Source organism: Ixodes scapularis, unplaced genomic scaffold, assembly GCF_016920785.2.
Source record: "Ixodes scapularis isolate PalLabHiFi unplaced genomic scaffold, ASM1692078v2 PGA_scaffold0__279_contigs__length_252992795, whole genome shotgun sequence".
Classification (NCBI taxonomy): Eukaryota; Metazoa; Arthropoda; class Arachnida; order Ixodida; family Ixodidae; genus Ixodes; species Ixodes scapularis.
In genome coordinates this window covers 81,389,075-81,416,426 of record NW_024609835.1, presented here as the reverse complement: position 1 = coordinate 81,416,426, position 27,352 = coordinate 81,389,075, and positions in this window count along the sequence as shown.

Sequence of the window (27,352 nt, the reverse complement as noted above, 5' to 3'; positions counted from 1 at the left end):
CCCATTGGTCCGAAGCGCCGACGTCAGCACGCGCCAATTTCTCTCCCTCTCTCTCTCCCCGGCGCTGACAAACTGACAGACACCGCCGGGTTTTCGTGAAAACGAGCGCTTTTGTTTTCGTCAAAGTCACGCGCACAGCCGGCGCGGATCCAGAAAGGAGGAGGCGCAGCGTTAATTAAAGGCCGACGACCAGACTCGACATTCTGCAAGGCAGAAGATCCTCCTCACCATGGGCGAGGAGGAAACGGGAGACGGAGGATAGGGTAAAAGGGGGAGAGGAGGAAGCGGGGGAAAAGTGGAAAGTGCGAACTGGTCGTCGGCCAATAAGCCGCGGCGCGGTGGAATTCGGGCGTGCTTAGTCGGTACTCTGCCGTCGACGGTTGTTCTTCGCTCTGGGTTTCCGTAGAAGCGGTGCGTAGGCAGTGATGTCTGTGCCTAGCTAAAACGATGGATGCGGTTCCCTCCACGAGTTAAATGAATGCCGTTTCTTCCTCGAGTGGTATTAGCGGCGAGATGTTTTGGTGGCGCCCTCCTACGGTTCCCCCTTGTGACGTCATTACCTTGCAAACAACAAGTTCGATGGTGTTTGTAAATAGCACGGTGGAAGCCTGAAATCATTGCGCTCTCAAAGGAACACTGCCAACACCATCCAAATTAAAGTTCTTTCATTCCTTTTATTTCGTCGATGATAAATCCCCTTTCCTACGTCATAGTCAGCGTTCGGCCAATCGTGGAAGGCCGACCACAGCGACGCTTTCGGTCGCGCACGTCGCCAATAGATGTGGTTCTCTCCGCGAGTGATATGGATGACCCTATCCAGGGGCGCCGACGTACTCTGACAAGCAGAGTACCGAAAAAGGAGTGAAAAAATTACAGGAAGATCCATTGGCGGATTATTAGGGAATCCGTTAGCATGACACTTGGGAAACGCCACACTCGTCCCCCTCTGGAAAACGCTTACACTGACCCCGTAACAGGGACAAAAAGAGGCAGCAAAACATAGAGGAAGCAAAAGAGAAAGCCAAAATAGAAAAGTGAAGTATTCAGGCTTTAGGGTTTCCCAAAGGGGGACGTGTGTGGCATTTCCAGGGGTCATGCTAACGCATTCCCTAAGAATCCACCAAAGGATCTTCCTGTATTTTTTTTTAAGAGTGCAGCATCTCATATGCTGTACAGGATTCCCGTTTCGACCGAAACTAAACAACTCTCAACACAAAAAATCTCGAAAAACGCCTGTTGCTTCGTGATTCCCTCCTGAGCGCTCTTCTCGGCCGCAGTCCCATTGGCAGCAGAGTGATGGTATACGACGTCCGGGGCTCGCCGCGCCCCGCGTTTCTTAAGCATCATTGACTGTAACGCCCCAATTGTGCCCTATAATATAAAACACAGATGGATAAAGCGTATTGATCGAATGGAATAACTGTTACGAAGCCGCCGAAAGATGATATATCTGGCTCCACCAAAGATTTTGTCAGATTTTGTTTTTTGCTGCATCTTCGTAACGATTATTCCGCTGGATCAGTACGGTTTCTTCATCCGTGCGTTTACGATTCCTTACTAGAGACCGCGTACGATGATGAAAATATTCCGTGACTGTTACGTCCTACACAGACTGCCTCCTTACCCAGTTTGCGGTGTGGTGGTGTGTAAGGTAATAAAAATACCCCGCACTCTAAAAAAAAAGGGTATCACCTTACACCCTTTTGTCCCATATAATACACCCCAAAACTTCATTTCGACGTACAGCGCCCTCTAGTCGAACAGACGGCACGAAATTTTACCAGGGGCTTGATAACGGTGCGATATAACTTATTAAATTGCTAAAGTACGTATCAAAGACCAAAGAAAGAAAACACGGAGTTTTTGCAGTACGGCCAAGAAAAGTCCGATAATCTTTTTTGTAGTCAATAATACGTACATCAGCTATCTTAATAAGTTGTACCACACGGCTATCAAGCCCCTCGTAAACTTTGGGGACGCCTGTTCGATTATGGGGCGCTGTACGTCGAATTGAAGTTTTGGGGTGTATTATATGGGACAAGGGGTGTAATAATACACCTTTTTCTCTGAGAGTGCGGGACTATTACGTCCTAGATGGACTGCCTCTCCTTACCCAGTTTGTGGTGTGGTGGCGTGTAAGGCGATAAAAACACCCCGTGAATATTATACGTCCTACGTAGACTGCCTCTCCTTACCCATTTCTAATGTGGTGGTGTGTAAAGTGAAAAAAAAAAAAAATACCCCGGGAATATTACGTCCTACATAGACTGCCTCTCCACACCGAGTTTGCGGCTTAGTGGTCTATAACAAAGTCATAACTCTCTCTTTGTCTAGCTACCTGACCACCAGAACAACCCCTTCCGAACTTCGAGCGATAAGGCACGCCAAATCGACCGCGCGGCGTCCATCCCCATCGCTCACCTCCCCTTCTACTCACGCGCACACGGCCCCCTAAAAGCACATTAGTGCTATGTAAACACACTCCGTGCGCCCGGGGCTCCGTTCGGAGCGCATTATCGGAACCACCCAGACATGCGCGCCCGCGGGCTAACCACGCGCGCCTTCGGGCGCGTGATCTACGGTACCGCTACCGCGAGCCGCAGCAAGCAAAAGCCAGTATACCATTCAAGTAGCCGCGAGCACCCGATTCGCGAGCGAGACGAACGAGAAAGTATTGCCGACCGGGAGCATGCAGAGGTCGGGGTCTGGGGACGCGGCCGTGGATCGACGTATCAGGGTCGGCCATCAGGCGCCCCCGGGGGACCCCCCGGCGAACAGCTGGGAACGCCGGCCGGAGGCGGCAGGCAGCAGCCGAAGAGCAGCGGGCCATCTGGAACCGCGCTCGGCCGACTCGATCGGCCGCCTTTCCTGCCCGCTGCTGCAAGCCCAGTTGTCGGACCATTCGCCCTTCAGATGACGGTGTGGTGGGAGCTACGCGTTCGCCACACCAATCAACCTCCTTCTCTTCGTCACCTGACCCCACTTTCTGCGCCTGGCTGTGAGCGGAAGCGCGATCACGTAGGGAAAGATTGATGTATTCATATATGGCTTGTCCAACGAGAAGGTAGCTTTCACGGCACTGTCAGATTACGTCTGAAGGGAGGGGAAGCGCCCGTGTTCGACTGCCCCAGAGAGAAAGGAGAGAGGGAAAACGAGAGAATAAGAGATGAAACAGTGCAACCAAAGGTGCGTCTTGAAATGGGCGGGGATTAGAGCCCTTTGTAAATTTTTCGGCAGTTTGCCGGGCATTTCAGCCTCAGACGCATTTGCGAGACTCAATGGATCTTCCAATGAACCTTTTTTCAGTAACAAGCGCTGTCTGCGCAGTTGTCTTGGATGTACAAATGAAGGACAGCCTATCTTGCGTCCGCCCGTCAGAATGCACGGGCATCGTGCTGTTGTATTGATCTTCATTGACTTTTATGGCCCATACTAGCGTATACCCATACAAGAATGGCAAACAAAAAAAAAAAAAAAAAAAAAAACGACATACGCGCAAAGATAGGTGCTTTTATTGGTCGACCGGAACTTTGCCCTCTGAAAATGGCGACAGCGGGAAGCGATGGTACAGTGGAGATGGTGTACGCATGCGCAGAAGCTTACTGGAAAAAGGTCCATTGCTAGGATGCTGCGAGTTCCGATGGCCCGTTAGGTTCATTCCTCACGCCTGCCCGTTTTGATGTGAATGAGCATCAAACGGTTGTGTAGCGGTCACCATGAGGGACCTTAAAGGAGGTGAAACGATATCGGGTTGGAATGTTCATGACTTTACAGAGGCGTCCTAGTCGGGCCCAAGTTTACTCGCGCAGACCGTCACTGATTCACAACCTTCTTTGTCGCGGTGAAATTGTAAGGATAAAATTGAACTATATGTTTTCAGTCTTGCCTTGGCCAAGCTTGACGACGTACGCGGGATCGAAACAACTTGCCTGACAACAGTCGAGCGCGGCTCACGGATTGGGCACGAGATCTGCGTGAGCACCCGACTTCGGTTCGTAACAATCAATGCCTCGGCGGACACTCGGGTAGTGGTTCATGTCCAACCGCTGCGGTGATGAGAGTAGCCGAACTCTAACAATGCATGAAGCTCAGCACGGGTTTTCTACTTTGCCAACCCCAGCGCGTGGCTATGATTAACGTTGACGGCATAGGATAGCCACCAGACCACGTGGCCGCTTGTTCTTGCTCCCAATAAAGTCACTGGATGCTGGGAAAGTAGCGCCCTTGCCTTCCCTGCCAGCTAGCCGAACACAAACGAATACTAACATACAGACGACCAAAACCTCGCAAGGCGATTGGCTTACCGGTATCCCTTGCTATGGCAATCGCAATTTCGGCCTCTTCGAAGCTTCGAGAGGGTCGTTCTGATCCAGGCGCACCAAGATCACCATGGAGCGTCATCGTACTGGAAGCGTTCCTCGCGAATATAAGCGTCTTTGGCACTGTGTATGCAATCAACTTATCAATCATGCCATCTCCACGGATCTCTTACTATCCTTTTGTGCTTCTTGCGCATTTCGAAACAGGAGCATTATTTTTCAAAGCCTTCAAGCACACACACAGCATGTGGTGGGTACGAAGATGTACACGCTCGTTTCGCCGGTGTGTGGATAGCAAAATCTCGGTACACAAGAAACGTCTCTATAAAGCTACCGGTCACCAGCGAATTTAGATCGGCTCACCGAGAACGGAGATGTCAAGGAGAAAGTGCGCTACTTCCCCACGATCCATTTACTTTAGCTCGAGTTGAGGGAATGAACGATACTCATATTTTTCGATTGTTTTTTGCAACTGACATTGCCTAAAAAGAAAAACTACGGTAAGTTTATTCAGTTATTAACGTCGTGGAGGGATTCTGAGTAGTATTTAGCGAAAGTAGAAAAATCGTTTCATGACCCCTGTAAAGGGACGCTGAACCGAAATTCGGAGTACACAAAACAAGGCTGGAGAGATAGGCAGGACACTGGAGAACCACAAAACCTTTATACAGCGATATCTCTAACAAATGGGTATAATTTTGGAAAAGATGTGAGCGATTGAACACGGCCGACGAGCCCAACGAGACATGTGGCATTACGATTTGTTATTTCCTCTCCTCCTCGCTTAGTCCCCTCGAGTTGGTGAACCGAAGCGAGGAGAAGAGAAGCAAGGCCGTTTCCCCTCATTCTCAACTGTTCCAAAAGGATCGTGACGTCATAGTCCTCGGTTGATTGCACCCTTCTTATCCAAATATACGGTCATCCGTGAAATATCGACGTATGAGTGATGTTTTGGAGTTCGTGGCGTACCGTTCAACGCTTCTGCGGCCTTATTTTCCGCAATCCAAATTTCGGCTCCGCATTTCTGCAACGACCCCAGGCTACAATGGTATACCGCACTAGCCACATTTCTAACCTGCAGCGGAGACACCCGGCGCCCAATGAGGCTAACGTCCCTCCAAACAAACACGCAATATAATTAAGATCACTCGCTCTGTTCATTGGAAATGGAACGGTAACAACAGGGAGTTACCGGGGATCATCAAGAACATTGGGCCACGCGGTAACCAAGGGATCGAGAAGACGCTTTCCCGTGCTTTTCCAACACCACATAGACTCTGTTTCACCTTACGATGGACCGCAACGAATGCCACGAGCTATCGCAGACAATTCAGCGCGGTGAATGTATGTCACGTCACTGTGCGCGTCCCGCGCAACTGCGAGTCGCTGCACCCCTTCTGAAGGGCGCGTGACACTCGCACGACATTGGATCGGCTTCGATAGCCCGTCGCGTCCTCTTGTAAAATGAAACAAAGTACAGACCAGATTCCGAGGCATACGCACTCGATCTTTGACGCCGCCGACAGAGCGCGGGAAGATCGATGCACGAGTGCTACGGCGACGCTGACGTTGCACTCGTGTTCCACCTTCCCAGTAGAACCACGTCGTAGGGCGATGACATTTCGGAAAGAGAGAGGAACAATGGATCAGGCTTTGGTCAGTCTGTAGGTGGTGCTGGCTCTTCTGTAATTGGTCAGTCCTTATAGTCACGTGGCAGACATGCACTTTCATTGGATTGGCTGGCACGTGTCGTACGAGGCACAGTGCCATGCTGACTAGTGGCAGCTGGTGTTGGAGTCAGTGCAGTCGACGCATGCGTCGAAACCGAAGTCTCACGAGTTTACGGCAGAATAAAGACAACAGCGTGTGTCCCAGCCCGCTGCCACCCTCAGGGTTAGTCCACATCTACACGGGCCTGAATATGGTGTTTCGTTTCAAGTAAAGCGGCCCGCATGATTGCGAGCCTCGACTGGTGTCTCAAGCGTGAAAGCACGTGCAGCGTGCGCGTGAACATGGCTTTCCCAAGCTTGCAATTGATTGCACGGGCTTGTCCGCACGAGCAAGGACATAGCGGCGGTCAGTCGCCCCTCTTGCAATCGCCTAATGCAACCCTGCCAACGAAATTCTACGCTTTGGCATACCTTTATGTTCCCCTTGTATCTGGTGATGTAAAACGTATACATATACACAGAAGTTCCTTCATAGGACACTCCAATCCATTACATGAAGTGAAAATGTAAAAGGAAGCCTCCTTTGAAAGCATCATGCCGCCAATAATAGCGATGCTGCAGTTGCTCTTTTCCAAGAGGACGACACATGGTTCGTGTGAATGCATCACAATTACGACTTCACTCTTGGCAGAAATGACGGATCCAAAGGCGCGCTAGACTTCTGCCACAGGTGCGGAACATTACTTCTTCTGAGTACAGTACTATCTGTTAAAATTAGTTGTTAGTTAAAATTAACCACCGTATTCGCACAAAGGGAGAAAGAAGCAAAGAGTCCGAGGGCTTAAACCAATATGCCGACTGCTCCTAGCAGACAACTGAACTTCATGGCCCTAATGAAAAAACCGCGAAACATCAGAGGGTCCTTGTTTTTTACGCTTGGTGGCCAATGGGGCTTACAGGTAGCGTTTTATCCGCTTGCTACGTCGTGGATTCCTCCCTGCCAAAAAAAAAAAAAATCATTTTTCTTTTTTTTTTAACGATTCGTGCGAACATTGTAACACACCCAACAGTCGATAGCCAAAGCGACATCGCCACACCCAGGGTACATCGCAATTAAAAACGGTGACCGTCACCAAGGAAACGGCGTTATCCCGAAACCGTCACTGGTGGGCCCCGGAACTGAGAGGCGCATTCCTAGGCGGCTGGGCCCCACCCCCCCTGCACAAGCCTGAGAGTCGTCGACGAACACAGCCACCGTGCTCTCGGATACGTCCGTTTCAGGAATGCGCCCGCCCTGCATGCGATAGGGTCCGTCCCCTGAACGAGCATCGCGAGAGTCTCGATGTCCGCCGGAGAAGGACGCGCCGTCAGCGTAACCCAAAGAAGGAGATACCGCAGGCAAATGGCATCAGACTAGTCGTCAGCACGCACTCGAGCCTGATAACGGCGTACTGGGCGTTCGCTCCACGTCTCGTCATCGGTAGAGGAGATTTCCCACGTCGGTGTCGAGGACCCCTGCCCTTCTAATCGCCACGCAGCCTCGGACTCCAAAGATCTCCACATCGGAGTGCCGACTCCAAAAAGTCCATTTTGCTCTTCGGCTCCGGAGGTTTGCTTTTATTATTATATTTTTTTTTATATGGGGTGTAATCTTATTCGAGAGGGTCTGAATCAGCGGACCCCGAAGTTTCTGCTTGGTTGTCGCTGCAAAGAATGAACCACGTTTCTCAGACGTCTGCGTGGATAAGCTGAACAGGAACAGAGAGCTCGTATCGACGTTCTGACGCAGGTTTACAAGCCTAGGGGCTAATCGTAATTTGTGAACATCTTCGTTTTCTCGCCAGTCCTCGGAACGCTGCAGAGCCATGGAAGATTTGAAATGCGGGTTTGGAGAGGTCGCTCGGTCGACGGCATCGTAGAGTATCGCCTGCATGTTTTCGAACGCAATGACATTCGAGTACGTAGCTGTGGCTCCTGCCGGTGCAGCGGTTACGGGTGAAAGCGGTAGTGGTCGGATTCAACCGAAAGAGGAACGAGCACTTAATATTCGAACGTTCTAAGATCGTTCCAACGTTCACATGCTTTATCCAGGGCCCAGCACCCGCGCGTTGGTTGCTTGGGAAAGCGAGCGTATCATGCGCCATGGGCACGAGCCCAGATCAGCTCTGGCTTGTGTCTCTTGACACGGACACCAAGGGAGGGTCCTCGACCAATCATCAGGGACCGCGCCCTTTAGCAAGGCGCACCTTCCCAACACCCCCGAATATGATTAGTATTCGTTTTCGCAGCAACAAAATTCTTATCACTCTGTCCAAGACGCCGAATCGCCAGTTCCATCTGACGGGTAAATAGTCCACGTGCCGAGGCAGTGTTCGATCGGGGCAACTCGACGTCGTCAAGTCGAACGGTGACGACGACTCGAACCGAAACATATAAAACCGACCGCAAAGAAATTATATAAAAAAGAAAGAGAGAGACGCAGAGCGCCGCGTGACGACGGTCGACCTTGAAGCGAGGCGTTGTCGCCTTCCGGAGTGTATACGCTCTTTCACCCCCAAGCTGACAGTGCGGTAAGAGCTACATGCTTGCCGGACCAATCAGTCGCCCCTCTTCCATCACCTGAACCCGCTCTGTGTGCGTGGGTATAGGCAACCTGCAATGCTGTTTGGTTTGGCGCTATCTAGCAACTGAAGCGAGGAACATTGGGTATGCCTAGAAATGGCGGCTGCTATGTCCAAACGTAAGCCTAGCCTAGTGCCTGAAGCGAGAAATGCCGGGTAGGCCTGGGAGCCGTGGGCGTGTAACATGCCAGTACGGCTAAGGCTAGGCCCCTGCGGGCCAATCGGAACAACGGAGTGAGGCATGTGACTGCGTATCGCCGCAGTGCGCTATTACTGCGAAAAAGCCTTCTCTTTTTGCGTCATGCTCCAAGATATATGCCTTGCGCTCGTGTATGCAGCGCCTATCGAAGCCGTCGGAACGCAACGTAGCGCTTACTCAGTCTACTGGCGCCGCCTGGCCGGTTGCCGGCTGCTTTTGGACGGGAGCTTGATTGCGAGGCGAACGATAGACGTAGGACTGCTCCAACGAGCGCGTATAGATTCCACCGCACTGTCAGCTTAGGAGTGAACGCGGAGCGGCGCACTGCCAATGTTCGCCCGTTTCGCCGCAGATTGACGGGGCATTGCTGCGGCGCAGTTCCCAACCGCGCTCCAAAGGGTTGTTGCTCCCGGTATCGCTCAATCTGTCTCTCCCGGGACTCCGCTGTCGACGACTACGACGACAATCCGGGGGCTCGCGGGCCTTCGCGAAGACGCGCGCACTGCATAGCCCAGATCAACCCACTCTCCTTCCACCCCGATGCGTCGGTCCTCAGGGTGCATTCGTAACACAGGCAGACCCCTTCATAATAATCAAGTCCCCCCTGGGACGATCTCAAAACGCGAAAAGCAATAGACTCGACAGCGAAGAGGCAAGCTTGGATGCCAAATCGACGGAGAGAATAATAATTTCGACTTCGCCCACGGAGTAGATTGTGTAGCTAAACTGGCAGTTAGAGACGCAGGATCGATTACGCCGTCGTTGCCGAAAAAAATGTTGCCAAGACCCCCCTCTACGGAGGAGCTCCCACAGCCCTTATCGAATCCCCGACACAGGCACTTCTAAACACGGCCCGGGAGGTCGGTCAGGTGTCAGTGTTGGAGCGGCAAGAGCCCGGTGATGACGTCACGACGCCCTCTTTCTACAAAGGGGTGAACAGGCGGCCGAGCTTTCGAAACCCGTTTTTTCGGGTGTGCTCATCGGGCACCCCCTTCATCCAGACCGACCGGCGAAGAGCCCCTTCCAGTTTGGCGGTGGGCCATGGCAGAGACACCGAGAAGCGCTTCCAAGAGAGAGAAAAGTTCGTTAAGAAGTTCGCCGACCTTCGCGCGGCAGCCGCCCAAAACCGAACAGCAGCAGGCACAAGAGAAACAAAAAACAAATGCTCCAACTCGCCTCGACTTTCTCGCCCGTCTTCTCTCGCTCTCTCTCTCTCCCTTTCTGTCCTTGTTTAAACGGAACTCCTTCTGGTGAGCGAGAAGCAACTGCAGTTATGATTTGAAACGAAGTCTACGAAAATGAGTCAACGTATACTGCAAACTTTATCTGGAAACCAATGCTTATCTCGATTCTCACTTACCTACGCGGCATCGTCAGACCTAATGAACAAATTCTGCCCAATCTGGCCGCGGTGCTTCGGCGTTTTATTCTCGTTCTCGGCAGAGCACCGCCGACCCCGCCACTGCTTTTCAGATGTCGATCTTCGTCTCTGTTTGGTGCTTTGGTCTTTAGTTTTGTTTTTCTACGCGTCCCAACTTGCCGCCCCAGTCACACTTAGTCAGTCATGTCTTGTTCTCCGTTTATTGATTCGTCTTCAATTTTGTTTCTCTATACATGTTCTGACTTGCCCACGCTTGGCCAGGAATCTAGGTTCAGGAGAAACCGGTCGTCTCTTGATGACCAGAGCGTCCATGAGGCATGGCCGGAGTTTCGGAGCGAAGTGTCCACCCTCCGGACAAGATACCGACGAATTTGAGCGGCTCTATTTTAAAGTAGATGAAATCAGAAAGGCCAAAATAGCTCTGAAGACTATTTCCTGAATAAAGGGAGCAAAAACAACCCCTTGGTGCGATGTCAGGTCAGCTCTTGCCGTAGCCCCCCATCCAGGCTGTGGAGATTTTCGCAACTGAATATTTACACGTTCTATTTGACGAGCCGTCGGGGCTTAGGGCTAGGTATGAGTAAGGTTGCAGTTCATCCTTGCAAGAATTGGGTTATCTCGGGCCTGTCCAGGGACGTCACATTAAACGACCAAAATAAATTTCGAACCTTCTCCAACGTCCCACATCGAGATACTTAAACCACGCGAACCCACGTCAAATTGCAAACGCACGCAAACGAAACAGTGACACACCGTGCATTATTAGCTGATGGCAGTGGAATTAAATGTAAGAAACACCTCGTACAAGGGGAGGCCAGATAGCGAGCTAGTTGTCACAATTTAGTGAATTGCAGCCCATGCTACACTTACTCTTTAAGGCCTGTTTACACATGCAGCGGAGCGCTATACGTAGCGCTGACCTCGCGCCAAGCGCGTCACGACGGGAGCGTTCACCAGCTTTGTATCGAACCGTAGAAACTGTTGCTAATGGCAGCCAATAAGCAGCTCACAACACGTGAGCAGCGCTACATCAGCGCTTCGCTGCAACTAAGAACCGGCCTTCAGGATAACACGTTTTCTCCCTGCAGCTGCTAGGCTGCGAGCAAAAGTATTTGAAATGAAGTCGGAGGATTCATTACGGACGTACTTTTCACAGGTGCATCATACGGTTCGGTCGGGACCCTGTTGCAAAGTTGGTGGGAAATACCCGGGATCGGGATAGATTTCGGCTCTGTGGGGTCGGATTGCGCTTGAGTGGAGTTTAAAAAAGGCCAGTGAATGCTGAGAGCGCTGTGGTCTATGTAAGGTCGGGTCCGGCGTCCGTACATTCGGTCACATGCCCCGAGAAGCGTAAAAAGATAAGAACAAACGACACTCCCCAATAAAAATGCCTAAAAAAGACAAACAGACAAACGTTAACTGTCAGACGAAGTTGAATGGGAGACGCAAGGTGCAAAAGGGCGAAAACGCGTTACGGTAAAAAAAATAATAATAATAATTAAAATAATTTGGGAATGTATCGTTCGGCCACTGCCGGCGTCTGACCTTCGTATATGTATTGCGTCTAAACGGCCGCAAGCATGCAACATTCGCCGACATTACTGCGATCAGTCGCGGGCAAATTATATTCGCCACGGCGCAATGCGAAACGTCGCGGCTCCGACACAGAGACACAACAAACTCTCCGCGCCTAATCCGCGCACACGCGAAGCGACCAGCAATGCGCGATCATTTATGCCGGTCAAGCGAACCGTTGACTCGTTAAGAATATAAACACGCGCCGGATGCGCCCGCCCCCCCCCCCCTCCCCCTCTTTTTTTTGTTGTTTCTTTTGTTTTAACGAGCAATCTTTAATACCGGCGCAATTCGGGAGAGGTGTTCCGCTCCAAGAGCGAGCATCGTGAGGGCAATGATACAGCAACAGCCGCCACATTGGAAAATCAGGGTCGCCTGCGCTTTTATACACTTCATCTGCCACGGCCAATTACCCGAGCGAGGAAACAAAATTAAATCGTGTAAAAAATTGAGAGAGAGAGAGAAAATGAAAAAGAGGAGAGAAAGAGCGCGCGCGGGAATCGGGGTGCGGAACGGAAACGACGGCAAAAACGCGGGAAATCGGTTCAAGTGAGATTAACACGCGGCCACGAGTAAGAGCAAATTACAAACGGTTTTCGTGTCGTTAAAGCAACACGGAAACAATGTATTCCGTCAGAATCAGGGGACCCGAGCGCCGGAACGCATTCGCGTGCGCTGAAAGATTCCTCATCATTATCCGATATAGGTATACAGAATTTCGACAAAGAAGGTAACCACCTAGCCACCGCGCCAAGCACTTCCAAACATTGCGTTTTTTTTTTTTTTTTTTTTTTTGAGATTGCAAACACATTGGCATCTTTGTTTTGTCCGGGAATCCCCGAACACGCAAGGTTTGTGTGTGATTGTGCACGGACAATACCTGGAGACCGCGAAACGTCTTAAACGCGTTCCACGCGTGTAATGCTGAAGGCTTTGGGTAATCTACAGTGCGTGGTTCACCCGATCCATGCTGAGCGTGATACGACTAATTCCTCGCGCGGTTATTTGTATATGCTAGCTTGCGGGACTGTTGCGTTCAAAGCTTCACACCTAAGACGAACGCCGCGGCAATCATAATGCAAGATACCCGATGCGCAGCCTTACTGGAGGGAGTGCCAGGTAGATATTGAACGCCTCATCCACCTCCCCCCCCCCCCCCCCCCCCCTCTTATAAGAATTTTAAAAATAAATTGTTTGAACACAACGGATTTTTGCTTGACACACACAGGAACGCATGCACACGCAGCCATATATAGCTTTTACAGCACAGATAAGATAAATGAATGGACTTGCGCACCAACACCGAACACATATGCTCGAGCACTTGCGTAACGCGCTCTCATTACAAAGCAGCACTTCAAAGAAAGGAAAACTAATAAACTCGCGATTAAAGCGCCGCGAACACAGACGCACAAAACGAAAAAAACAAAGGCACCGGAAACACCCATGAAACAGAAACCCTCCGCTCGTCGTGCAAACAGAAATAGAAAAAAAAAATCGAAACAATTAACTGCGCACCCACCTATTCCCTCTTCCCGAAACGTTTTACCCCAATTCACAAAAATTTAGATTCGTTACGGGCGAGCGTGCACACACATGGTAACGTTACGCGTCGGAGGAGGGTGATTTAAAACTCGTGAAACAAACCTTCGCGTTCATTTCTATTATTATTTTATTTACGAAGACCCAGAGCAGTAACGGCCATTCTATCCCCCAAGGATGAAATATTGAACGCCCCGAATCAGCGGATACCTCAATAATCAGGTGAGAATGCTAAAAAAAAGGGACGATCTATTAGACAGCGGGCTCTAGATACATGAACCGGCTCGCGAGCATCGCCACGTGTGCGTTCGCGCGGCAACATTCCCCGCGCTACCACCACGCGTGGACTCGATACGGCGCACACGCGGACCGCAGTCGCCTCCGAAACGGCTGCTGCAACACACGGCCGGCAGGGAATCGGCGGCCGACGGAACCAACCGAGAGCGGCGCTACGCGAGGAAGCAGCTGCTTCCAGCGATCGAATTTCAAATTTTGCAAAGGGGGAGAGAGAGAGAGACAGACCATTCGGTCTCCTGCCTCCCTACTCGATCCGGACACTCGCACGTTTACTCTTCTTTTTTTCTTTCTTTTTATACTGAAATTTTTCCACCCGCTGCGAGAGCGAAGGGGCGCAGCTAATAACCCTCAAATAAAATATACGCGTTCCCTTTCTTTTTTTCTTTGTAAGACCCGCGGAGATGTTCTGCGCCCGTGTAAGCTGCGTGGCCAACTCTATAGACGCAGCGGCTGCACTTTCCCCGGTATCGGCTCTCTCCTTCGGTTAATATAGAAACTCCAGGTGCGGGCCGACGCTCTCGCAACTGGGACGCAGAGAATATGGGCTCAATTTGGTTCCCGTCTCCCTCCTTTATCTCCGTCCACGTCGGAGGACGCGGGCTTGCAGGTTTCCGCCGAGGAGATTAAGCAAAGTGCGGCCGATCCTCGTAATAAAGCTGTCTCTCCTTCCTCTCACTCCCTTCGACCCCTAACCTCCGGGCGCACATTTTGAGGGTAGGAATTTTTATTTTAGTACGAGCGGATGTACTTCCGCTGCCTCGCCTCACCATCGAACCTTATTAATACACGCCAGAGATGATGTCTCCGATATCGTGCCGCGTGAAACTTGGCTAAGCCAACATTCCAGAGGGCTTGCACACGAGCTCGAAAAACGACGGGCAGTCGTCCATTATGGAACTGTCACTGTAAGAGCCGAGACAGGATTGGAAGCAATATTTGTTCGCGACTGACGGTGGCGACAACGACGCCACCGGAGATAGAAAGTTCCCAAGTCCTGTATGGCCTAGCGGACCATGTAACTTTGATTGTATGACCGCACCGACTCCTCTATGGCCGCTTCATTGCAGATTTCATAAACTGCTACGTATTGTCTCACGTTATCGCCTTCTACGCAGGACTTAGTACGCGTAAAGCGCGAAACACATGTACGACGAAACCGTCCGATCCGACGTGCGGACTGCCGGAATGACCTTGGGGGGAGAGGATTTTCGTAGCATCGGAGGGCGTTGAAAACCCTCGCCTCCGACCGTCGTATTGCGCGGTCGGACGTCGGATCGGACGGTTTCGTCGTACATGTGTTTCGCGCTTAAGGGATAAAATAAAAAAAAACGTAAAAAAAAAAAACAAAAAAAACACAGATGTTTACACTTATTCCTTTCTTACTCTGATGCGTTCGAGTTTAATTTAATCTGTAGGTATATATAAGGTGTGTGTGATACTACGACATGATACTGGTCCTTCCTCCTAATGCCCTATTGAGAAATGCAGAAAGAGCTTGCTGGACAGCGGGAAAATCGAGCGGCCGTGGCTTGACCCCTAAACTCCATGCTTTCAAAATGCGATCTCCTTCGCATGCCCGCTTCTTGCATATGGCTATACTTCGTTTCAGCTTCGGTCCGAGCACGGGGGATGTTTGAGCCGAATGGCCAATCATGCAGCGAAAGAGGCACAACGTCATGGCGTGCTCTCTGCAGTTGATTGGACCAGTCAGTATTCGCCGTCTTTCTGTGCGTGCTCCTCCGCCGGCTAGTCCTATCAAGCGCAAAAAGCACGCCATGACGCTGCGCGTTTTGCGCTGTTTAATTGGCCCTTCGGCTCATAACATAAGCCGCGCTCGGACATAAGGTGAAACGAAGTATAGTCAGCTCACAGCTGGTGCAAGTTCTTCCGCGGCGACAAGAGTCAGCGAAACGTATGGCAGACCTCGTAAACAGATCGCGGTTATCTTACACTCGCATTCTGCATACCATAAAATTCTAAAAAAAAAAAGTAACAGCTCAGTGCATGCAGGAGCAAGGAGAAGGAGGGCATGTATGTACACGGCGCTGTATCGCACGAATCATTGCGGGAGGCAACGTTCTTATCGCGATAGTACATGAGATGTATCGAAGCACAGCGCAGCAAAAAGAATGCGCCACTTTTAACGCATTATTAATCTTTATAAAACGAAGAAAAAAATATATGTAGGAATAACTAAATATCTTTGTTGTTTTAGCTTCAAAGAAGCACGAAGAACTCATTGTAGCGTGGCTGTTTCCATTTGACGTCATTATTTTTTCGGAAACTAATTCTGTTCCGAATGTATACACAAACCGGGAAGGACCGAAGACGTCGAAGAAAACCTAGCGCAAACGGGGTGAGTGCATGCGCGTGGAGGTCGACGTCGTCAATAGGCGCGGTTGTTTCTCTTTTTTTGTGTCGTTCTGATCGCGCTTTATATCAGACGACGACTGTCTGAGCAGCTTCCTTCCTGAGCAACACACAACGCGTGCTTGCTCACACAGGAATACCGTCAAACCCCAGGCGGATGCAGACTGTTTCCCCGCCACCATGTTTTTGTTTTATTCGTTTAAACTTCCTTTCCAGCCTATAGTTCGTTTGCTCTCGTTTTTTTCTTTTATATTTCATCTCTATCGGTTCGGCGGCACGCGGAAGCGTCAACCGCCGTCGGCGTATCCTCCCGAGAGTTTGGACAAAGAATCGATTTGTTGGCTCCTTTTGCTCCCCTACATTGTCCAGTGTCTTACGCCACACTAATGTTGGCATAAGCGGGGATGTGATTAGTTCGAGCCATATTGGAGAACCTTTCAGACCAGTCAAAATCACACTTTGGAGACGCAAAATCACATTTTGGAGAAGCAAAATGGGCTTCTGGAGCCCAAATGCCAGTTACGCGTTGACCTCTAAAACTAAAAGATGTTTCTTTTCCCCCCACGTCACCTCACCTCACTTCACCTCACACCCCCCCCCCCCCCGCCCCCCCCCCCCCCTCACACACACACACTTTTTGTGCAGATTGCACCGTTAGCAGTAGTTACTCTCAAGTAGTTACTTAGCTGCGCTTAAAATCATCAGACACCGTAACCAAAAATGCTGTGGCAAGAGCTACTCTTGTTACTAAAACAACCAAAAAAATTGGCTGCATGTTTAATCATTCTGCCAAACGCGATTAAACGCGGTAGATTTATGGGGACGGGCATCGTTAGCAAAAAGTGCTTTGAAACGAAATAAAGTTTTATTGAAGCACTTTTAATGTTTCAGAAGTTTTTTCAACCTGAGGACTGTTATACTGTGGTGATTATGCACAGTGACTGCCGTGGTTGTTGTTGCTCTTTATGTTGTTCTTGAGGGTGTTGCCGCTGTTTTCTGATTTGGACGTTATACAGAGCAACCGAGGTTTATGTATTGAGAAGTACGCTACAACGTCCATGCAACGTAGTCACTGAACGCCTCGCGCGATGACATAGTCGATGGTGATACCGTTGTGGGGTGTAACCCAGACATGTACAAGTTACTCAAGAAAGGAAGTTAAGTTACTGAGTATCGACGCCAAAAGTGATTGGAGCAGAGTAGAAATTACGCATTTGTAATAGTAATTGAGTAAACTACTGTAGAAAAGTAGCGAGTTACTTTAAAGTTACTTTCGAAGTTACGTTTTATATTTTTGTGGTAGCAAAATGAACAGCAGTTTTGATCTGTGAAAACCCATGCGAGCCTCAAATAAATGCAGTCATTTTATGGCTTGCGTTTTCACCAAAATAGTTTATTCGCTTGCAGAAGCAATTGACTTTCAAAGTTCTTGATAGGAGAGCTTTCCCCTTTTCCTCCTAAAGACGTCTCAGCCAAGCTAAAACGACGTTCCACCGACGCGCTGGATGGAACAGCAGTATTGAATATGAGAAACAGGCTGTACCGGGTCGGTTACGCGGGCGTCGGCATCTTAAGTGTCTCTGACGAAACATGTAAGGTTTGCCTAGGCTAGAAGGGTCTTCTATAACAAACTCTCCTGCTTTTTTTTCTTTTTTGGCAAGTTGAGATTGTTATGACTGGCCCCTCTTTATTCCTACAACATTCGGAGTACGCTGGGCGAGTGCACCTGACCATCAAGGGTTTAAGTCTTGCGCCACGACGATGAGATCATCCGGACGACTGCGCGTCTCGTTGCAGTGCTAGTGCTACGCCTACTTTAAAAAAAAAAAGAATTGCGTTAGTTTAACAGAAGATGAAACAAAGTATAGTTCGGCGCTGACGCAGGCTGTATCAAAAGGATCTTCCAAGGGTGACTCGCAATCCTCGCCGGCAACTACGTTACCCTGACGCGCCTGACACGCCCTGACAAGTAAATCGTTTTCATCAAAGAGGCGGTCTCTCTGGCGTGGAGGGTCGGAAGGATGCGAAGGATTACGTGAACAAGCATCGTCGCTCGTACAGTTGCAGCTGGAAGCGGGAACGTGGTCCCATGAATGGATTATCCGTGTCTGCGTTTGTGCGCGGGGGAGTCCGGCTTTGCAAGGGCGTATGCGTTGACGACGAGGCGACCATGGGAACAGGCGCGCAGCTGCAAGGTCATTCCAGTGGCACCTCCCGTGGAACCCCCAAACCACTTGAGGCAGAAGTCACTAAATGCAGACAACATGAAAACAACCCTCGGAGTGTCCCCGTCTTTCATGGTTGCAGCTGGAGGCGCGGCTCCTGCGTGCACAACCGGATTAGGTCAATACCCGACCAAGGCTTGTTAAACATCTCTTCCCGCGTTCGTGCACGCCGGTATTATGATTTGGCTGCTTGTCGCCACCTTGGCCGAAGGATGCCTGTGATGCAGTTTCTACGGCTGCCGGGACGGATTGTGAGGGAGGCCCCTTGTTCGGCAATGCCACTTCATCTGCCGGAGTCTTATTTATTTCTGGGCTCAAAGTTTTGTGATGAGCAAAATTAGCCCTGGAGTTCAGAAGTAGTTAGTAGTTTGAGTAGAAGTTACCTGAAAAATGTAGTTTAATTAAACTACTAATTACCTTAATAAAGCTGTAATTGAAAGTTACCAAGTCACTCGGAAAAGTAGTTAAACCACAGTAGTTTGAGTAGAGTAGTTGAACTATGTCCAAGTCTGGTGTAACCAGAACAATTCGCCCATAGAGTCGATAAGCCACGGATTGCGTTGCACGTTTACGTTAAAATCAGCGACGACGATCATGACCGCCGCGTCACAGTAGGTCGATACGCTCGAACGCTTGTGTCAGCGGCGTATAACGGAGAAAGTGCACTGCGAGGAAGCGTTTCAAGTTCACTTTGGTTGTGTTTGGCGATATGTAGACTATGGTGACGAGCGTGCGTATATGCCAGAAATTTTCGTCCAGACGGTGCAGACGTCGGCGCAATCGCGGTAGGTGGGTGGTATTGGCAATGGCGGTGCTGGCACCGGCCACGATTTTCCCCTCCAACTGCTTGTCAAGCTGTGTGAGGCCCCTTTGGCACACGCGAATCTCGTTGAATTTTCTGGGTCACTAAGTGAGGGGGACGCGCTTTCCTGCCCTTTCCTCTCCTCCTCGTTCTGCGCGCTCTTTTTACACTATTAGAAATAGGGGTTGTATAGGGATACACCCCTTGTCCCACTTGTAACACCCTAAAACTACATTTGGACGTTCAGTCCACTGACGTCGAGCTGGCGATACCAAGTTTTACGAGCGGCTTGGTAGCTGTTGGATATAACGTACTAAATAGTTAATGTGCGCATCAAAAACCAGAAGAAAAAAATTACTGAGGTTATACAGCAGGGCCAAAAAAACCTTGATCGTCTTACTGTATCGTTTAATGCGTAGGTAAGCTATTTTAATAAGTTGTATCGGTCGACTTTCAAGCCGCTCGTGAAAGTTGGTATCGTCGGTTCGACGTCTGTGGACTGAACATCGAATTGTCGTTTTGGGGTGTTACATAAAGGACAAGGGGTGCATCCCTATACACCCCCTATTTCTGATAGTGTACACCACCTGCTTCTGCTCCTTTCGTTCCTGTGTGCTAGGTCCGTAATTGAGTCAGCAGCGCACTCGGCTTCTACGCCGGTGACCGGGGTTCGATCCTTGGCACGGGTTGCCGTTATATATTTTTTTTTTTAGATCGTTGAGCGGTGACGGACTGACCGACCTTCAAATTTCATGCTTCCGCGACTCAAATTGGTTAGCCCCATAAAGCTACCACTTTAAGAATCCTGTCGTAGCCACACTAGAAACTCGTATTGAAGGACGAAGGACACAGCGCGATAAACCACCTTGGATTGTTATTTTAAGTATGCAATCGAAGGTAAACCAAATAATAAACCACTAAAATAATGTCAGAAACTTTAGAGTATTGCATAATTTCGCATTCCATATGGGATGTTTTGTTCAGGCTTTGAAGGGTGCAATAAAGTTGCGCAAATAGTTAAAAACGGTATTTCTCGTCGCACCACGTACACCAATGTCTTTTCATATGCACTGTAGTTTTCAGATAGTGTAAAATGAGCTCGAGGGAGGTAAATATACCTTAACAAAATCAAACTGAATGTATTGGAGTCATTGCCAAGCTTTCATACGGTCAGTGACAAACGTAATTTAGTTTTAGTTTTAACATTGTTAACTGTGGCCACATATAGTTGGAGGCTCAAATAAAGACAGTAACTAAGTAATAAACTTGGCATGTAAATTAAGTCTGTAGTGCTTCTTAAGAAATCCTCTTTATACATCCTGGTAGCAATCGTTAAACCAATATTTATTTATTTTAAGAACGAAATCCTGAGCACCTATTTGGTTAGGATATCGCAATATATCATATACAATACATCTGTCATAGTTTTATATTGAAACATATTTTGCAAGGCGACATCAACACTCACAAAGTTCTTTTTTTTCTTTTTTTTAATACTCGACGCGAGCACGTGCACAAGGTCTTTTAGAAAGAGCGTTTTCCCCTCACCACGCGGCTTTGCGGCGGCGAAGCGAGATACGCAGGATGGCGATGTCTACTCCGCGGGTGTTGCTTCTCCACTGTACAAGGATGCGTGGTGAGAAGCGCACTCAACGCGGCGAACTATACAAAATATTACAAAACTTCCGATTACCGTCAGTGACGGACATGAGAATCAAGTCGAATATCACGTTATTCGAAGCAATATTCGAAAGTTTTGAAAATTCGTACAAGCCTACGATTCGGCGAAATGTAGTAGGATGTTGTTGGGAAAGCACTTTGGCGCAACTTCGAATGAATGGCGCGGCGATAACATAAGTGCACAAGACATGGACTGCCGCGTGAAATGCGTACACAAGCTTCACAGCTTGCAACAAAAAGAAAAAAAAAGGTAAAGATTATTCGTGTGGATGTTCTAGTATAGTGGGCGCAGGTGGTTTGCAACCACGACTTCGGGCCATTAGTGACATGCATAGCAGGAAAAGGCGCTGACGTAATCAACGGTTAATTTAGAGCACAGTGTGAAGTCCTTTTGTTGGATTTCTCGCCGCTTTACAAGGGGCTCAGCACGACAAGTCTGGTGGTCTGAGTGCTAAACACGCTATGGCAGTAAGCTTGCACACGGCTCAACCACGCAGACCCCTTGCACACAGCGGAGAACCCGGGCACCGTCACACGCATATCCTCAATTCGCATACGTCATAGGTGCGAGACGCAGGAAGCTGTCACTCCATTATATCGCCGTAAAGTTACGTTAGTGTCGTCGAAACTAAAGGATCACTGCGCAAGCGGTCACGTACCTCAAAATAATATCACAGCTAGAAAAAAAAAAATTAGCGAGCGTTGGTTTAACGAACATCCGCGGAAGCAGTGTCACTGAATCAGTGGGGCTTCGGAAAGTCTCTCCATTCCAGACCACCATCGCTTTCATCATGTCTTGAGAAAACCACGTGTTCAGCACATGCTGCCACATGCTCTTCGCGCGACTTCACCGCGGGTGCATCACATTCGACGGTGCACCATGCATTGTCTCCAGAGGCACGAATGTACGATCCGAAGCAAACAACTATTCCACTCCTAAAGTGCCTCGTCCGACTTCTCGGCTCATTTTCTAAGCTATGCTGTCGTCATGTTGTTAAGCACCGGGTCTATTTAATGACTCCTTCATATTTGGAATGGAGAGCGTGCTGGTGAGGATATGTTCTTCCAGGCACGTATCCGGAAGGTGGGGGGAGGGGGGGGGGGCATGCCCTTTCTCCCCCCCCCCCCTTTTTTTAAATCAAAATCCTGGCTACGTGCCTGTGTTCTTCCCATTATTTATATTATACTTTCACATGTTTCTTGTGCACAGTGGTTGAGGTTCTGCAGCTTTCACGAATTAAGAGACAGTCACTGAAACGAGAAGAGGTCACATTCAAAGTGGAGGTCGTAACTCTTTGCCCGGGTGCACGCGTGCACGTGATCAGCTTTATTCCCTGACAACTCCGTAACGCACTCCATAACCGATTCACCCCTTTCCCATACCTGTCGCGGCGCTCCGTTGAAGCGCGAACACGAATGCCCTACCATCGTTACAAGGACGGCAGAACGATGGCACTACGAGCAACAAAGAACATCCTCTCCCACGCAACACCGGCTGCGTTTGTTGACTCGTTAAAGAATCTTCTCCTGCCTCCGCCGTGCGAGCCATTACCGACCGCCAAGACAGCCTCCATCAACGAGATTTTCTCGAGTGCCTAAAGGCGCAAAAAGGCGCTTTATGTTTTCTGTTCATTTTATGCCGTCGCGGTGTTTCCTTTCCACTCAAAGCCCTACTCGGTGTGCGCAGCCAAACCGAGGCAATCGCGCTCACTCACCGGGCAAGCTGACAGTAAAAGCGGTCGTGTAGAGGCTACGCACATGCAAGCAAAGAAAAGGAGATCTGTGTGCTTGTGCGGAAGGGGGGGGGGGGGGGGGGGGGCGGAATAAACGAAACGAGTTGACAAGAAAAAATAATTATGGTCGAGAAAGGTCAAAGCGGAAGTTCAAAATAAAAGAGCAGGCGTAAACTAAACAAGATCCGGAAAGCCAGACCTGGCACTTTTGGCGACTTTTTGTTTCATTGTTCTTTGAGCGTGTGCGTCTGTCAGACCTCCGTCGGCCTTGACGGGGTCCGACCTTCACCGTCTGGGAATTAAAATGGAACGTACCGGGCGAGGGCACACGCGCATCCGAAGAGGAAGCAGCTCGAATGACGGGCTATTGCCAGGGCCGTACTCGCATGTCGAGGAAGCAACGTTTCAGTGGAGATCTCGATATCTACCACAATCGGCAAATTGTCTTATCGGCAAAATACAAAGACCTAAAGGTGCCGAATGCAATTAGGCCGTAGATTTTCCGGTGGTAACAGACAAACACCAAGAAACATCCGCTGGCGTCAAAAATACCAAATCAGTTCAAACCTAAGAACACCAATTGCTGAATATGTTTGCTCCAGCTAGGACTGTTTGTGTCGAAACTCTCAACTCTTAGACAAGATTTCTTAATTTTTCATTAACTAACCCCCCCCCCCCCACACACACACACTGTCTTTTCATCTGTCTTTAGCAGATCCAAATAACTGTCTGTAGCAGATCTAAAGCAAATCATCGAAATATACCAATATCTTAAAACTGAATAATCACCGAGAAACATCCGCCGATTTTTCTTACAAATAAACACCAGAAAACATACGGCCTAAATATAATAGCAAAAATAAACGCCGAAAACCACCCAACGCATCTTAAAAACCGTACACACAAAATGAAGCGCGCGGCGTGCGAGTACATCAGAACTATATTTTTGTTAGTGGGACAATGAAGATACCTCAAAACACCCAACAAAACATCAGAGTAGCAAGGCCAGGAGCAGTGGACCGGATAATGAAATCTGACGCATATTTGCAACAGCCAGTTTCCACCGTAAAGATGTCAGTTCTCTTATAGTTCCTCCGGGTCAGATAATTGGACATACGACCTAACGTTTTGGGAACCTCTACGATTTCCACGTTACAAGAAGTCCCAGCACGAACACCTATGCATACCTCTGTCGGACGGTTTCCGTCATTTGAGGCCTCAAAGCTGTTCGAAACCTGCGGCTTCCCAAATCGGAGCGGACTGACTAGGCTTAGAACCCCAAGCTTGGCTTCTCGGATAGATAAACGGAGAGAAGTGATATGGGGAAAAAAGTCAACCTTGCCTTGTAAGGGAAGACAGAGAATCGCCCTCAGAAAGGGCACCGACCTTTGGCTACACGGCGAGCAAGTTTTCCAAACTGCGGCTCTGGCGCGTCGGAATGTATGAAAGGGAAACGTAAAGAAGGCACAGGGAACGCGTGATGAGGAGGCAGCCAAGCACGCCCACCCATTGGTAGAGATTGGGGGAAACGAAAAAAAAACCAGGGTGCATTTGGCAGGCAAAAAGATGCACGAAGGGCGCAAAATGCGGACAAACTTGCATGTTGATATGAAACTGAGAGTGCAGACTTTTAGAAATGGGGGGGGGGGGGGGGGGGGGGGGATGTATAGGTGTAAACCCCTTGTCCCATATGTAACACCCCAAAACCACATTTGGACGTTCAGTCCACTGACGTCGAGCTGGCGATACCAAATTTTACGAGCGGCTTGATACCTGTTGGATATAACATACCAAACAGATAACGTGCGTATCCAAGACCAGAACAAAATAATAATAAAACACTGAGGCATTGCAACAGGGCCAAAAAAGCCTTGATCGTCTTACTGTAACCTTTAATGTCCACATTAGCTATTTTAATAAGTTGTATCAGTCTTCTATGAAGCCGCTCTTAAAAGCTGGTATCGTCTGTTCGACGTCTGTGGACTGAACGCCGAGTTGTTGTCTTGGGGTGTTACACATGCGACAATGGGTGTACCCCTATACACCCCCTAGTTCTTAGATTGTAGACTTTTTGCTAAGCATAGATCATAGTATGCAAACAAAAGAACAGACACGAAAACTGACTCATTGCTATCAAGTAACTGCATGCAGAGGCAAATCACAAACCATTCCCACGTGGTATTATATTTCGCCATATTGCAAAGTTGCCTCGTAAACAACAGCAACAACGAAAGACGTTTTTCAACACTAATACATATATATATTTTGGTAGAACGCCCGCCCCCTCCCTCCATTTATTTTTATTGCAAAAATAACTTACGTTTTGCAGAACCGCCCAGATGTTGCACTAGCAGTGCGTGGTTTTGACCAAATAAATAACTGATTTAATTGTACATACACGCGTATTAATTCATCACATAAATGGGGAGACTCCATCCGCGAGGATCCGTAAGTTTTGTTGGTTGTTGAAGTGAAAACTAGAACAGTCTTATTATCGATCTTGCCGGGCACAAATCGGCAGACATGTACAAGTTACTAAAAAAAAGTAATTAAGTTAAGTTACTGAGTATTGACGTTAAAAGTAATTTGAATAGAGTAGAAATTACTCAAAAAGAAAGTAATTGAGAAAATTACTAATTACCGTAAAAGAGTAGCGAATTACTTTTGAAGTTACTTTTGAAATTACTTTTATATATGTTTTATGGTAAAAAGAAAGTACAGAGGTTTTGATCCATTAGCGAAATCGTGCCAGCCAAATATGAATAGGCTTGTTTTGTTTTTTTTTCACACAAATGCTTTAATAGCTGGTTCTGCTTCTACGTGTCTAATTGTTTTGTACTTTCTTGTTTGTTGGGTCCATGATGTACTGTGAATGTATCATTTCTACTTTGAGGTTTAGCACTGTCGGAGCTTGATTTTTTAGACAGTGTTTGCTTGTTTACAGTGTTCCATGAAGTACATCGAAAAAGTATTTGAAGTAAAGTACAAAGTAAATGAGAGGTTATGTACTTCAAGTAAAGTAGTAAGCACACCGGGTGCAATGTACTTGAAGTAACGTATATAAATACAATATATTTCAAGGTAAAGTAGAATCACTTTTAACACAATCTTTCATGAGGCCCCTTCATTCCCTATACAGTGTTTTAACTGGTATGCATTGCTCCAGGGGTAATCGGACGTGCATCAGTTTTTTTACGGAAGCAAATATTGTATAAGGTCAAGTCGCCGCAGAGTCGTTGTTTTACTCTCGCTGACGAGCTTTTCGACACAATCAACTTATAAGGCATTTATTTCCATCGGTCTTACAGCCGCCATTACTTCACTCAGGGAAATGACCAGGTGACATCTCGAAAGAGCGCGTTTTCACACAACAATACCGCTTTTTTTTTTTTTTTAAATTCGGGGGATGTACATTGAAGTCGGGAGTTTTATTTTCCTTGCAAACTACAAGCACATGTTCAGAGAATTTGCTTCGAGTAAAGCGCAATTAATTACCATGTACATAGAGTACTTCCCAACACTGCTTGCATATTATTTTTTATATATATATAAAACGTCGGGGAAATTACTTCAGGTCTCTGGAACGATCTTTGAATCCTTGAAGATCTGCATATCCTGAGTTTTGGAAGGAAAGGCAACGCAAAAAGGTAATCTTTGCGTTGCCCTTTAGCACGCGATTCTACGAGTACAGAACAAACTACGGGAGGACCAGATGGGTTTCAGAGCAAGTGCTTCATTTTGTTGCCTCTTTTGAGTGAGGATGCAGTGTATGCACCTCCTGTAGTGGGGGAGAGTTTCTACGTTGGGGAGAAGCGGGGACCAGCCTTTTCTTGAATTGGGTCCAGTCTGCTTGAGCTTCGGGAATCGGGACACAAAGAAACGCCAGTCTTTGGCGCTAATCCCGCAGTTACTCGGCCTCTCTTGCGTCGTGTCGGTTCGCTCCCCGCGCCTCGTAGCGGTGTTGTTGCAGGGTGGGGGGGGGGGGGGGGGGCGGCGGCGGGCGGCGGCGACGGCTTGTGAAAATTTTGGGCGGTTTCGGACTTTCCAAACCATTTTCTCTCCCCTTTCCTACGCCATGTGCTTCCCCCTCTTTACGAATATCAGCTGACCTTCCAACATCTTATCTCCTTTGTGCAGGAATGTTTGTTGATAGGCAAAACAACCACTAAAATTCTAAAGTAATTTGTATCTTGAGTAGAAGTTACTCAAAAAAAGTAATTAAAGTAAACTAGTAATTACCGAAGTAAAAATGTAATTGAAAGTTACTAAACTACTCACAAAAGTAGTTAAACTACAGTAACTTGAGTAGAGTAGTTGAACTACGTACAAGTCTGCAAATCGGACAACATGATGTCGACCAGCAAAGCGGTACCTCACGGTAAAAAGAAAAAAAATATATGTTCAGCAGATTTAGGTTTACAGAAAAGAGCGCCTACAGCGCTATCTGTGTCTTCCGCCCTATCAATCCCTTTCTGAAACGCAAAACTGAGCTTGAGCGAGGAAATTTCGAGGTCGCCGGCCATATCGGCTGTGCGCGAATTGGGTCGCCCACCCACGCACCTCTTATGTGGCCTCCAAAAACGCTCCGCCTCAACCCCCCGGTGTTCAGTTTGGACTGACATTTGTACGGTTCCACAGTTCGCAAGCAACATATATCCGACGTGTATGGGGAGGGTCCCCGCAGCCAGTTACCGATGCCTCCGCGAAAATGTATGAATATGTCAGGCGGAAGCGGCCAGGTGGTAGCATTTTGAACGGTACACATCGCACTATTTACTGACATCACACGAACTCGGCACATCGATGAACCTTTGATGTGCGCATTCGCGACTTGCGTGCTCAAAACGGTGCAAGAGCCTGATCTGGTCAATAACAAGCGCGAGAAGTGAGCTTGCAACGCGCTCGACCGGTATCAGTGCGTGTATTGTGAATGACGGG